The sequence below is a fragment of the Pteronotus mesoamericanus genome, unplaced genomic scaffold, assembly GCF_021234165.1.
Source record: "Pteronotus mesoamericanus isolate MK-2021 breed Mesoamerican mustached bat unplaced genomic scaffold, CSHL_Meso_final contig_263, whole genome shotgun sequence".
In the NCBI taxonomy this organism is placed as follows: domain Eukaryota; kingdom Metazoa; phylum Chordata; class Mammalia; order Chiroptera; family Mormoopidae; genus Pteronotus; species Pteronotus mesoamericanus.
The window spans coordinates 6,919,975-6,932,132 of NW_026555112.1; positions in this window are offsets into that span (position 1 = coordinate 6,919,975).

The window sequence follows — 12,158 nt, forward strand, 5'->3', positions numbered from 1 at the left end:
AGAGTAGATTTAAAAACATAAAAGATGGTTCTTCGAGGAGATTTATCAAGTGGACAAAACTCTAGCAAGACTATCATTCTTGTAGAGTTCACACAAGCCTGGTACACCTTATAAAGAATGTTTTTTGGATCTGGTATGCAACAACATAGAAAAATCATGGCACTTCTTTGAGACAATTTGATGCACTACTTTCCTTAAGTCTGCATTTCTTTTTTCTGCACAAAGCTTTCCATAAAAATGCTTCTTTTGCTATAATAAAAACAAATATTATATATAACACATGGCAATTTTTAAGAAGACCCTGCAACCAAACACAGCATAGGAAAATCCATTTTCCGGTAAATAAGTTATTCTCTAAAAGATTCTTGATTCTACAAATACATTCACAATTATTAAATTTAACTAGCAAGTTCCCCTAGTGTATTTATGCTCTGATGCCATTTTTACAACTTTTGAGTAAGACAATTTGCCTAAAAAATAAATTATTCTTATATGAACTGTGCACTCAATGATAATTCAAATACCCAAATGCTATCGGCTTTTCTTCTTAAAGCCGGGATCACGGACACTTGCATGATCCCGAGCATGAGAACCATCTTCAGGATGCCCTTCACTCTCTTCACCCGAGTCCTGGCTCTGGATCCATCTTCTCCTTTTCTAAAGCTGCTCTTAGCCTATGATATAGTCAGCCAGGGAGCAGAGGGAGTAATCGCGTCTCCCAAGCACAGTCTCAGAGGTGGTGCCTTTCAAGCATTTTCATTGCAATGTGTGAGTGATGAGTGCTGGGTCTGGGTGTGGAGAGGTCAGTCTGGGAGGCTTGAGCTGATACTTGCTACATGCATTTAGCTCTAAATGTGTAAACATATTGACTCATTAATGCCCATACTGTTATAAAAGTCATACTATTAGTATCCCATCTTAGGCTTGTTCTAGGTCACAAAGCTACAAAGCAGCAGAGCCAAGATGGGCGCACAGGCAGTCTCAGCCTCACTGACCAAAGGTAGAGTCGTTTTCAATGCCTCACAAACTGGGGGTGCAGGTCCCACATCCAAGTTAGCTGCCTGGATGTTAGAACCTAGCTGTACTACAACCCTTTATTACAAAGTGAAGGTCCAGCTTCCAGCTCCTGGGTCTAGTGCTGAGCTGGACCTCCTTTCAGTGTTTCTCAGTGTTCTTCTTCACCACGTTTTCCATTGGAAAGTTACGTGTTCTCTTATTTATCCAAGTAAGCCCTGCCCTATCAAATTGTCCCAGGGATATGCCTGTTCTGCCTTCTTCCTAATGTTGAAAGTCAGCTCATTCCAAAGCACCCTGACATACTCTCTGTATCACCAGGGACTGAAACTGCGCTCACACTCAGTAGACCTCAGTAAAGGTCCATTAATAAATAAATAAATGAATTGATAGGGCAGCAGTGTGCACTGTGGTAGTGGTAAATTAATTGGAAAATTAATAAAACCCCATCTGTTTCCTTTAAGAATTCATATTTGAGTGAGGAGCTTTTGAAGCTCATCATTTTCTCAGAGCATGGATTTTGAAATTAGATCTCATTCACCCTACTGGCTGTGTGGCCTTTGACAAGTTATTTCACTCCCTTCATCCTCTGTTTATTCCTCTGTGAAATTGGTATGCTCGTGTCACCTACCTCATAGATGTTTCAGGAAAATTAAATGAGGTAATGCTTGAAACACCCCAGTAAAGTAGGGTCTTCCAGGCATCTATGCATCTAGGAAGTACCTAACACAGGAAACTTCTTTGGTTAATTATGGCTGTTTTATTTCAACAAGCATCTAGGTTCACACAGTAGGGGATGATAGACAGGCCAGCCACTTGAGGGTGAGGCTCTACCTGCTGAGTTCAGCCTTTGATCCGGCCAAAGAGAGTTCCCACAGTGTTCCTATGGGTTCTCAGCAGTGAATCAAACCTCAGATGCTCCCTCTGGGGACACAACAAGATTCATTTATTCATATAGGCTGAGGTTTCTCAGCATTTCCCTGCCAGACACTTGCATGGCTGACAAGGGCAGTGGACCCATGATCTGTTTCTTTTCAAGTGTCTCCAGGACCTTTTCAGCATCTCTGCATTCTGGAAATATTTCCAAGAAACCCCTCTGTTTCTTCACACTTGGGCATCTCAATACCACTTGTTAGCCTTGGAGCAGAAGATCAGGCATTGTGATCAATCCTGTAGAGTCCTTCAGAGTTTTCCTCTGTCTTTCCTAGGTTATCAATATATTAGATTCATGTAGCTCTGGTGATTGACTTCTTTCTGGTGGGCACATTCCAAAGCCATACTCATCTGATTATATTTTAGAATCTTATATATGTGCTATTGAAGAAAAGGCTTGCCTTCCCCACTGGATGTCAAGGTAAGATGTGAGGTTTGGGGCTGCTAAAGCCATCTTGCAACCACAAGAGGAGAAGGAAGCCAACATAGAAGTGAGAAGAACTGAGAGACAGGAAAACCACTCAAGGCCCGATGACGTCCCTTGAGCCCCAAGCCGAGCCATGCCCCTGAGGCAAGCCCTTGCTTTGTTATATGAGCTGATAAATCTTTGCATTTTTATCTCAACCTACAGAGTCTTGCCTGACATTTTAAGAAATAAGATTAAATACACATACACATAGATATGTGGATAAAGTAGAAAATAATTTTCATTTACCTAAACCTAGATTATGAGTCTAACTATGCAGTAACTGATGTTCTACAGAGAATATTGTCCTGGCTTGAACAAAAAGCTCAGTGGGTGTAACATGACTTTCTAAATAGCAACCAGCCCTGCTGAGTCAATGTTGACATATGTAACTCTTTCCTGGAAGGCAAGAAAATCTGAGGGTTGACTGCTTTTCTCACTTACCCGAGGTTTTGTTTCCTAACGAACAAGTAATATTAGTCTTTCAGTATGATAACATAAAGCCAACTGATTTGCATCACTTTGTATTGTCTGCTCTATATGTTTGCATTTGTTCCCTTATTTAATATAAGCTGTACTGAAACTGGGGAGTCTCTGTTTGTTCAGCAGCCTCTTATGAGTGCCTGCTTTCTCTTGTGGATTGAGCTGGACCAGGGAATAGAAAAATGTGGAAAGTTTTCTGAGCTAAAATGGACATTCTCCAACTTTTCACCACCCCAAGGACTTCCAATTGGTCCTTCGGTATCTTATGAAATCTAGTCCCTACAGCCTGGGAATACAGTCGATCGTAGTAGTCTCTTGCCTCATTTATGCTGAGATTCTGGCCCAGCTGGTCTTAGTCACTGCCCTCTTTTGCTGTGTCTTTGAATCCTGGTGCCATATTATTGCCATCCTGGTTTATTCTCTGATATTTATACTTGTTAAAATTGATAAGCACTCTCCAGACCCTGATGTGTCATCATCAGAAAAGTGGGAATAGTTATGTGTAACTTGCAGGATTGCTGTGGGATTTAAATGAGAAAACATAAGTCAAGAACTTCACTCTCAATCTCCATGTGTATTCACAAGCTTGGATCACTCTCTCCAGACCCACCTCAATCCCCCTCTGACCTGTTAGGACTCCTCTTAAGACCATCCTCTCCCCAAACACCTCCATTGCAGCCTGGGTTCTCCTCCAGTCTGTGCTCATTTCTATGCAGCGTATGTCATGTTGTGTTTTATTTGTTGGGTTTCTGATCATTCTTACCCACTAAGCTGTGGGCTACTTTGGAGGCTCAATTCTGTTTTCACTCTCTGTATTCCCGGGGAATGAACTATGTCTAGAACATTAGTAGGGGATCAATAAATGTGTGTAAAATGTAAAAAGAAAGAGAAAAGAAGCTAAATTTTTTCAAGTTGACTATATACCAAACACTGTCACATATGTAATTATATTTAATTCTTTCAATAAATCATTATTACAGATGGAAAAGTTAAGAGACAAAGAAGTTAAGGGTGTGTAAGATCCCACAGCTAGAGGGTGTCAGCAGAATCTCATTTCATTTCTACAGGGCTTCAGAGGTTGAGTCAAAGCAACTGAAAATTTACCTTCTTCCTGACTTCCCTGGTCTTTGGAATTGTCTGGATCACTTATATCTTTACGTTCCTCCAATGAATGAGAAAATCTTTTATATAATATATCAATATAGTACATACGAGATCTGTCCAGAAGGTATCCAGTCATGTAATATGGAAAATAGACATTTATTGAATAAGATAAAAATAACATTGTACCTAGGACAATGATGCTTCTGTCCCTGCCAAAGTTGGCACCTTGGACCTCACACTATTCTCCCAATCTCCATCAGCTACCCCATCATATTTCCCTGAATCTCTCTGATGGTCTGAAACCTTTTCCCTTTCAAAGGTGATTTTAGTTTTGGGAAAAGTGAGAATGTTCAGGGCACGAAATCTGGGCTGTAAGGGGGCCTGAGTCACATGGGTGATATGATGTTACCTAAGAGCTGTAAGCTGTATTTTTTCTCAATAATTAAGTCTGATTAGTTCAGTCATGGGTACATGATCATTCTAATACAAGCATTCACTACTCAATCAACATAACGAAGTCCAGCCACTGGAGATATATACAGAGTGGTTACGAAACTTTGTCCGGCTAGACTTGGAGCAATCATGGAAGGTCTCCTACAGAAGGTGATGGGTTAGGTTAATCTTAAAGGGAGAAGAGCTCACTAGAAAGGGGGAAATGATTGGGATGAGTGTTGGAAGGACAGACTGGCCTAGGAGTCCTTGTGGGAACTAGAGAATCAAAGCTTCACTTCTGCTTTCTCATTTCAACCTCTCAGAATTTAAACATTTTATCCCTGTGTGGAATAATGAATAGCTACTTTTTGAAATTGTACAAGAAATACTGTTTTAATAGATGATAAACTCATAACATAAAATTTTCTTTTACATAAAATGAATAGAATAGTAGATTTCTTTATTAGGGCTTAAATTGTTTTATGGTTTCTGAAACAAAATTTGTTTTTGCTCTATTTTTCAAGCAAGAATAAATCTGAGCAACTGCAAGACACTTAGCTATCCTTTGTTGTGTTACAATATTTACATTTCTAGTACATTTTCTCAATATCATTTGATTAAATATTAACCCAAAATATTAATATGATGAGGCTATTGATAACAATATTTTTTTAGAAATGGTCCTTGTTATAGTGACAAAGAGGCCTTCATTTGACTAAGTTGAGAATTCACGGACTTGAAATTTCTTATTAAATATTTATTTTATAGTTGGTTCTTTTTTAGAGATGACAAAAGAAAACAAAAAAGTGTTTTGTTTCTCACAAAGCATTGCTTACCCAGATAAAATATTAACTAAAATAAATTATAGAAAATAGAGAAAATAAAATATGATAATCTTAGTTTTTTACAAAATTAACTATGATATTAAAAATCAAGCATATGTACCGAAGAATAGATAACAGAAACTGAGAAATTTTGTGTTGTTTATATCTGTAATAATGGGCCTCTGAACCCACACCGAGTAAGGAAGAAAGTTTTTTAAAATATAGTCCAAATGGTCATTTTAATCTCTGCATTTTTATTCTTCTCTGCTTTCTCTTCACCAGATTCAAAGCCTCCATCTGTTGAGCCCATAAGTGGGTTGTTTACTCTGACCACATGAATAGATAATCCCTTTTTCCCAGGTCTATGTCTTTAAAAAGATATTAAATCTTTGCACGGTTGAACTACTTTTACAACTTCACTTCCAATATTTGGAAAATTTATGTTCCAAGGGTTATATCCATGCTGTAGGCAAACAGCAGTGTCTTTTTTTTTTTTTAAATCAGTTTAATTAAGTTTGGTCACATATAGTACAGAGTTATATTGCATAAGATCATTTGAATATATTCTGATATTCTTCCAAACTTTTTCAATCCTGCCTCCTTAAAATAGAATTAATTGCTAAAGAGGTAAATTAATGTATGGCAAATGTTTATCCAGTGAAATTTCCCTCAGTAAAAGTCACTCTGATTTCCAGCTATGCTCTCTTAAAAGAAGCTGATACACCAGTATAATTTGGTATCAGGAAAGTTGATATCCTCAAGCTCATGACACCTTCCTGCCTCAGTATTTTTAAACCACCATGTCTTAGAGTTACTTAGAATGGTTTTAGAATGGAAACTTTCTAATAACTTTAAGTAAATTTGACTGAATCTGTAAGCTGGAATCAAACTGACAATTTTAGAATGACTCACAGTAATTGGTTAGCAACCAAATTACTACTGATCACTTCTGTCAAAACCATGGCCAAATTAAGTAAACTATGTCCATTACTTTGGCTGCTTTATTGACAAATTCACAACTGCCCCATCTGGATGTCCTTTATTCATATTTTGGCCCATCCAACTTCTTCAATATTCAACTCAAAGGCCACCTTTTCCCTCTAGTCTCTGAAGTGCCCTGGCTGGAAATGCCTCTTTTACTGTTTTAAAGCACTTGGGTCTTGGAGATATTAGGCACTGAGGGTAAATAATATCATATACATTTATTTTTTTATTTCTCCACAGTGGCTTCTGAGTGCATCAAGACTCAATAAATATTTATGGAACAAATTAAGAACTATTAGCCCAGTATTTGGCTCTAACAATAAATAATCTTTTCAGTAGCTTCAATTTTATGAAAAATAACAATCACTATCAATTATAAAGTGCTTAGGATGCTCCCAGTATTTAACTAGACACTTTATTCATTATCTCACTAATCTTTTACATAACTCCCTCCATGAGGGATTATTTTCACATGAAAAATGTGAAGCTCAGAAAGGTTAATTAACTTGCCTGTGATTGCTAAGCTAATATTTAACAGAAGTGGAATTCAATGACCCATTTTTCTGACTCTATAGCTTGCTCTCTTCTGTGGAGCTATTATGTCCCTGGAGAGTTACATCAGTATACAGGTAAAAAATAATTGGAGCTAAGAGAGCTTAATAATCTTGCCAAAAGTTATATTGCAAATAATCACTGCTGAAATTTCTTTACCTGGTGAGTTTTCCAATGTCTGTCTCCCAGTAATTTTTCTTATCTCAAGATAACAATATTAAATACTTTTTATACTGTTGTAGTGGGGCTTAAATTTTGAAAAGTACACTCTTCTATCAGTCCTCTGGAAATACTTAATTTTATTCATTTTAGACATTTATTGATTACATTTGTCCCTGATACTTGGTGGAAATAGGATAATACAATAATACCCTTTTTTCCTTTGTTTCTGTTTACTGCTTACCATGAAATATGTCTGTTGAAGAGATGAAATGACATATTTGCTTCTGCAATTATCTCAAATAAAGACCCACAGAGAGGCTTATGTACTTTGGAATCCTCTTTGGTAATTTAGCAGGAATATTAGTTTACAGTTGGTGGGCCCTGTCACACTGGATAAATCTCTGCAAGTAAGTGGAGAGGACATTCATGGCATGGAAGAGGGTGAGGAGTGGAGTGAGAAAAGAAAATGAGAATACATTATGTCCAAGTAGAAAATAAGTTAAATTTGTGGCTTTGAAGACAAAATAGCAAAGAAAGGACATTTTTATGCAGTTATTTAAATTATAGTTTTATACATCTACAGCACCATTGTTGATCAGAATTCTGCCTTGAAACTAACTTAAGAGATTCTTCACATTTAATTTCTTCTTTCATAGAATTCTGGGCACTGCTCAGATAAACATATATTTAGACTTGACAGATGATTTTCAGGACATGACTTCAGGGGCCAAAACTGAAAATATGGGAAGGGTCTTATAGTACATGGAGTAGATGCTACTACACACTTATTACATTAAGCCAAGTTACTGAGGGATCAAGTCACACTAAGCGGATGACCTTCCAGGGAATGCCATGCTGCTGGTGTGGGTGCTTGGGGCAGATGGCTCTCATCTTCTGAAAGGGCTTCAGCTCTTCCCTGGAAGAGTCCTTCTTAGGGTGACATCGGCCCAAGCTCCCAGCAGGCCAGCGACTGGATGGTAGGACTTTCAAGACCAAAAGATCCAGGTGGCTGAATGTTTTGTTTGGTGACATCAGAAAGGTGATCTACTGGAAATGCAAGACATGAAGGCAATCATAGATCTGATTCTTTCTTCCTCTTGCGTGCCCATAGCTCCAGTTCTCACCTTGGCTGCACACTGGAATCAGATACTGATTTAACAGATGCTGATGCCTAGGGAGACACCCCCCACTCCAGAGACTCTGATTTATTGAGAATGGGTGGGCCTCTGTAATGGGAATTTTAAATGCTCCCCAGGTAATTCTAATGTGCAACCAGCATTAAAGACACTGCCCTAAAGTACCTCTTCCTTGATGACATAACATATTTATTTTGCCTTCTTCTCCTTCTGGTATAGCCAAGATAACATTTATTTTTCAGAAATTCACGTGCACGCACACACACACAAGTAACATTACCTTGCTTTTTACAGACCTGGAAAAGGGGGACAGATCTAAGCGTTTTCATAGAATTAAATCTAGTGACTAACAATAATTATCAGTATATTGTTAAGCCTATTGTGGATGGAGTTTTGCTAACAAAAAAGAACATTGTCTGCTTATGAGAAGTGCACAATAAATCATTAAATGTATAATTATAATATTAATATGACTTTCAGGAAGATTTAAAAAATGCAAATGGTAGAACACTGAATAACACAGAGCATAATTTTCTGAATACCTAATTGGAATTATTTTAATGATTACAAAAAGAATATTGTGATCATTTTTGCAAAGATTGGGACATGGGAACATTTGACAACTCATCTTTACAAAGTTTTATCTTCCCATCTTAATTTCAAATACATTACATAGCAGGATTTTCCATAACATTCAAATATTCAGTGATTTCCCATAGAAATCAAGAGAGTTTAATTATGATTATATGACAGTTAATGACAAGTAGTAAAATAGGAGTATAATATTATAATGCTGGAGACCATGATTTCCATGGTACCAATTTAGTGCCACTAAAATTGGATCTAAGTAGAATTCATACTAATAAACTTCAACCTATTAGGAAAATTTAACATTAAATATAATTTTGTGAATCTTTTTGAAAAGTGAATTATCACAAATATATCTTTTGTATAAATTTGGATTTCCATATATTGTTTTTTTCCAAAGTAACTACTAAGATTTTTTTTCCCATTTGTTAAGATACTTAATCACCTAACACAAATTGATTGCCATATATTTTTCTTTTAATTGTTAGGGTGGCAGCATCTTGTGAATACACATCTGATGCTTATGTTTTTGCAGATGGTTAGTGGGAAAAAATGACTTATAAGTTAGAATTTCGGCATTCAGTGACCTTTTAAGACTTTTTTTTTTTAGCAGAAAGAAACAGTAATTTAGAAATTGTCATAACATTTTTTTAAAGATTTTATTTATTTATTTTTAGAGAAAGGGGAAGGGAGGGAGAAAGAGAGGGAGAGAAACATCAATGTGTAGTTGCCTCTCACATGCCCCAGCTGGGGGATGTGGTCCGCAACCCAGGTATGTGTCCTGACTGGGAATCAAACCAGTGACTCTTTGGTTCGCAGGCCAGCACTCAGTCCACTGAACCACACCAGCCAGGGTATGATAACATTTTAAGACAGACCTAAGTATGGCAATATATTAAATTAATGTTTTACAGGCTATTTGATGAACTTTTCTGTGCAAACTACTACTATAAAAAAGAAAAGAAATATTGCCATGATTATATAGAAAAAGAAAAGAAAAGAAAAAGAAAAAAATCTTAGTAGTTACTTTGGAAAAAAACAATAAGTGTAGAAGACACAACTTAGCTATTAACCAAGAGTTTCTGCTCTAAAAATGAACATTGAAATGGCATTGGATAGTGTGGCTCAGTTTGTTGGTGTCATCCTATAACCTTTTAAAAGGCTGTGGGTTCGATTCCTGATCAGGGCACATATGTAGGTTTCAGACTGGATCCCTAGTCCAGGAGCATTTGATCCCCAGTCCAGGAGCGTACAGGAGGCAACCAATTGATGCTTAGCTCATGCATCATTGATGCTTCTTTCTCTCACTTTTTCTCTCTCTAAAAGCAATGGAAAAAAATGTCCTTGGGTGAGAATTTTTTTAAAAAATGAAGACCACAACGGAAAGAAAATGAATTCGGGTTATACAGGAATGTAATTTACAGTGTCCTTGCATTTTCTCACCTCAGAATGGTAGGTCTCAGAGCTGGGCTCCAGTGCTGGATTTGGGAAACTCATGAGGGGAAGGCCCTTTGTTGGCTTACTGGAGAGGCAAGAGGTTGGAGAATCTGTGTGATTCATGTTCTGTGACATAGAGTAGTAGTTAAACTCTATGAGCCAAATGAAGGAGAAAGAGGAGAAAAAGATGTATCCACCATGGGAAAATGTTTCCTTTCCTGATGGCTTTCACTTTTAATTGTTCTTGGAAGGGTTTTCCAGATTACTTAAGATTCAGAAAATGTTTAATTAAATATATGTATAGGCATAAATCTCTAGGACTTAATAATGAAAATCATTTTTTGAAAAGGATTTATAACACAAGCTAAATGGATGACCATAAAACAAATGAGTTAACATATGTTCCAAGCTTGTTTTTGAACCTATGTCAGGTTTCCTGTTTGTTTCAAGCCCTGAGAAGGTAGAAGCATGTCGTCTGCACCTTTGTGTCCCCCACCAATGCCTTGCAGAGTGCCTTACTAGGAGCAGGTGTTGAGTGAATATATACTTAATGAATAATGTAGAACTTTAAGACTGGAAAGACTTTCAGAGGTAATATGGCTCAACGGTCTCTTTAAAGACCAGGAGAATGAAACCCAGAGAAGACAGTGACCAGCAAATGGTCACACTGCTGTTGAGATCAAAGAGCTTTGACGGTGACCCAGGTCCCCAAACTCATGTTCCAGTGCTCTTTCTATTAAACCTCCAGAAGGTAAATAGAGAAATTTGCCAGATATTTTCAAATTGCCCATGGAAAGTGGTCTGAATGGCAGGTGCAACCACCGGACGTGGCTACTTGATCTGTTCAGTTGTGTTTACTCTTCAATATGTTTGCTTTCCAAACAAGACAGGCCAGCTCCATTAAGTAAATGACTACTCTATTAAAATGGAATCTCAATAAATGAAGTGGCATCTTAAGGCCGTGTGATGTTATGGGGTAGGGAAAGAGAAAGTCAGGGACAACTGTTTTTTAGAGTTTTTAAAGAAATGCCATGGTGCGTCTTGAGGCCAAATGATTTTTACAATGTTTCTTGTCCATAAATTTGATCATTTTGAACAATGTAGCAAGCTGTAATAATAGAGAGATGAATAAATAGTACATAAATAATAAATGTAATAGATATTTTATTAGATATTTGCTTTTATCTTAATGATTTTATGTGACTGTCTCTTTACCATATTTTAATGATGTAAGAAAATAGCATTTACCATGGGCAATTGTTATGTCAGCCACTTATTTATTCTTTCATCCATTAGACAACATGTGCATCTACCGTGTCCTAAATGTTATTTTAGATATTTGGGACACAAAGGGAAAAAAGCCACAGGTCTTGACTTCTAGGAGCATTTACTCATTATTGAGTAAATGTACATAATTTCAACGTACTATAAGAAATGCTTTGACAGAGGTATGCTCAAAATGCTCCTGATACCAAGGAAGACATGACTTTAATTCTGTGTATGGAGCAGTGAGGAACTCTCCAGAAAAGTAGCATTTGAAGTTCAACCCCACCAGGAAGCAACAGTTAACGTGGCTATTGAGGGGGTACTCTCTTAACAACTTTACAGCCTCTGTGATTGATCTCTTTCTAGGTTGCATGGGTTACATTTCAGAGCACGCAAGATTTAAGTTCAAATATAGTCAAACCTACAAGCCAGGAAGCTACTTTAGGAAAATTAACATTGGTGTGCCTGTTTAAAATTTTTAACAAATGTATACCTTACAAGGAATATTAATAAACACTGTTTAGAGTGTAAGTGTTGGACAAGGAGTAGTGTTTCCGTGGACACCCTACATATGGCATGTCAGGTCTAGGGTCCTTTTCGTAAGCACAATTTTGGGTCTCCTAGATTTAATGAAAGATTGATTTTTTTCCCCTCCTTGGACAAGGATAAACCTCATGAAACAGTGATTTAACTCACAACACAAAAGCATAAAAGCCCTCCTTAAAATTAAAAGAAGTCTTCACACACAAAAAAGCAGATTCATTTGCAGTAATAGAC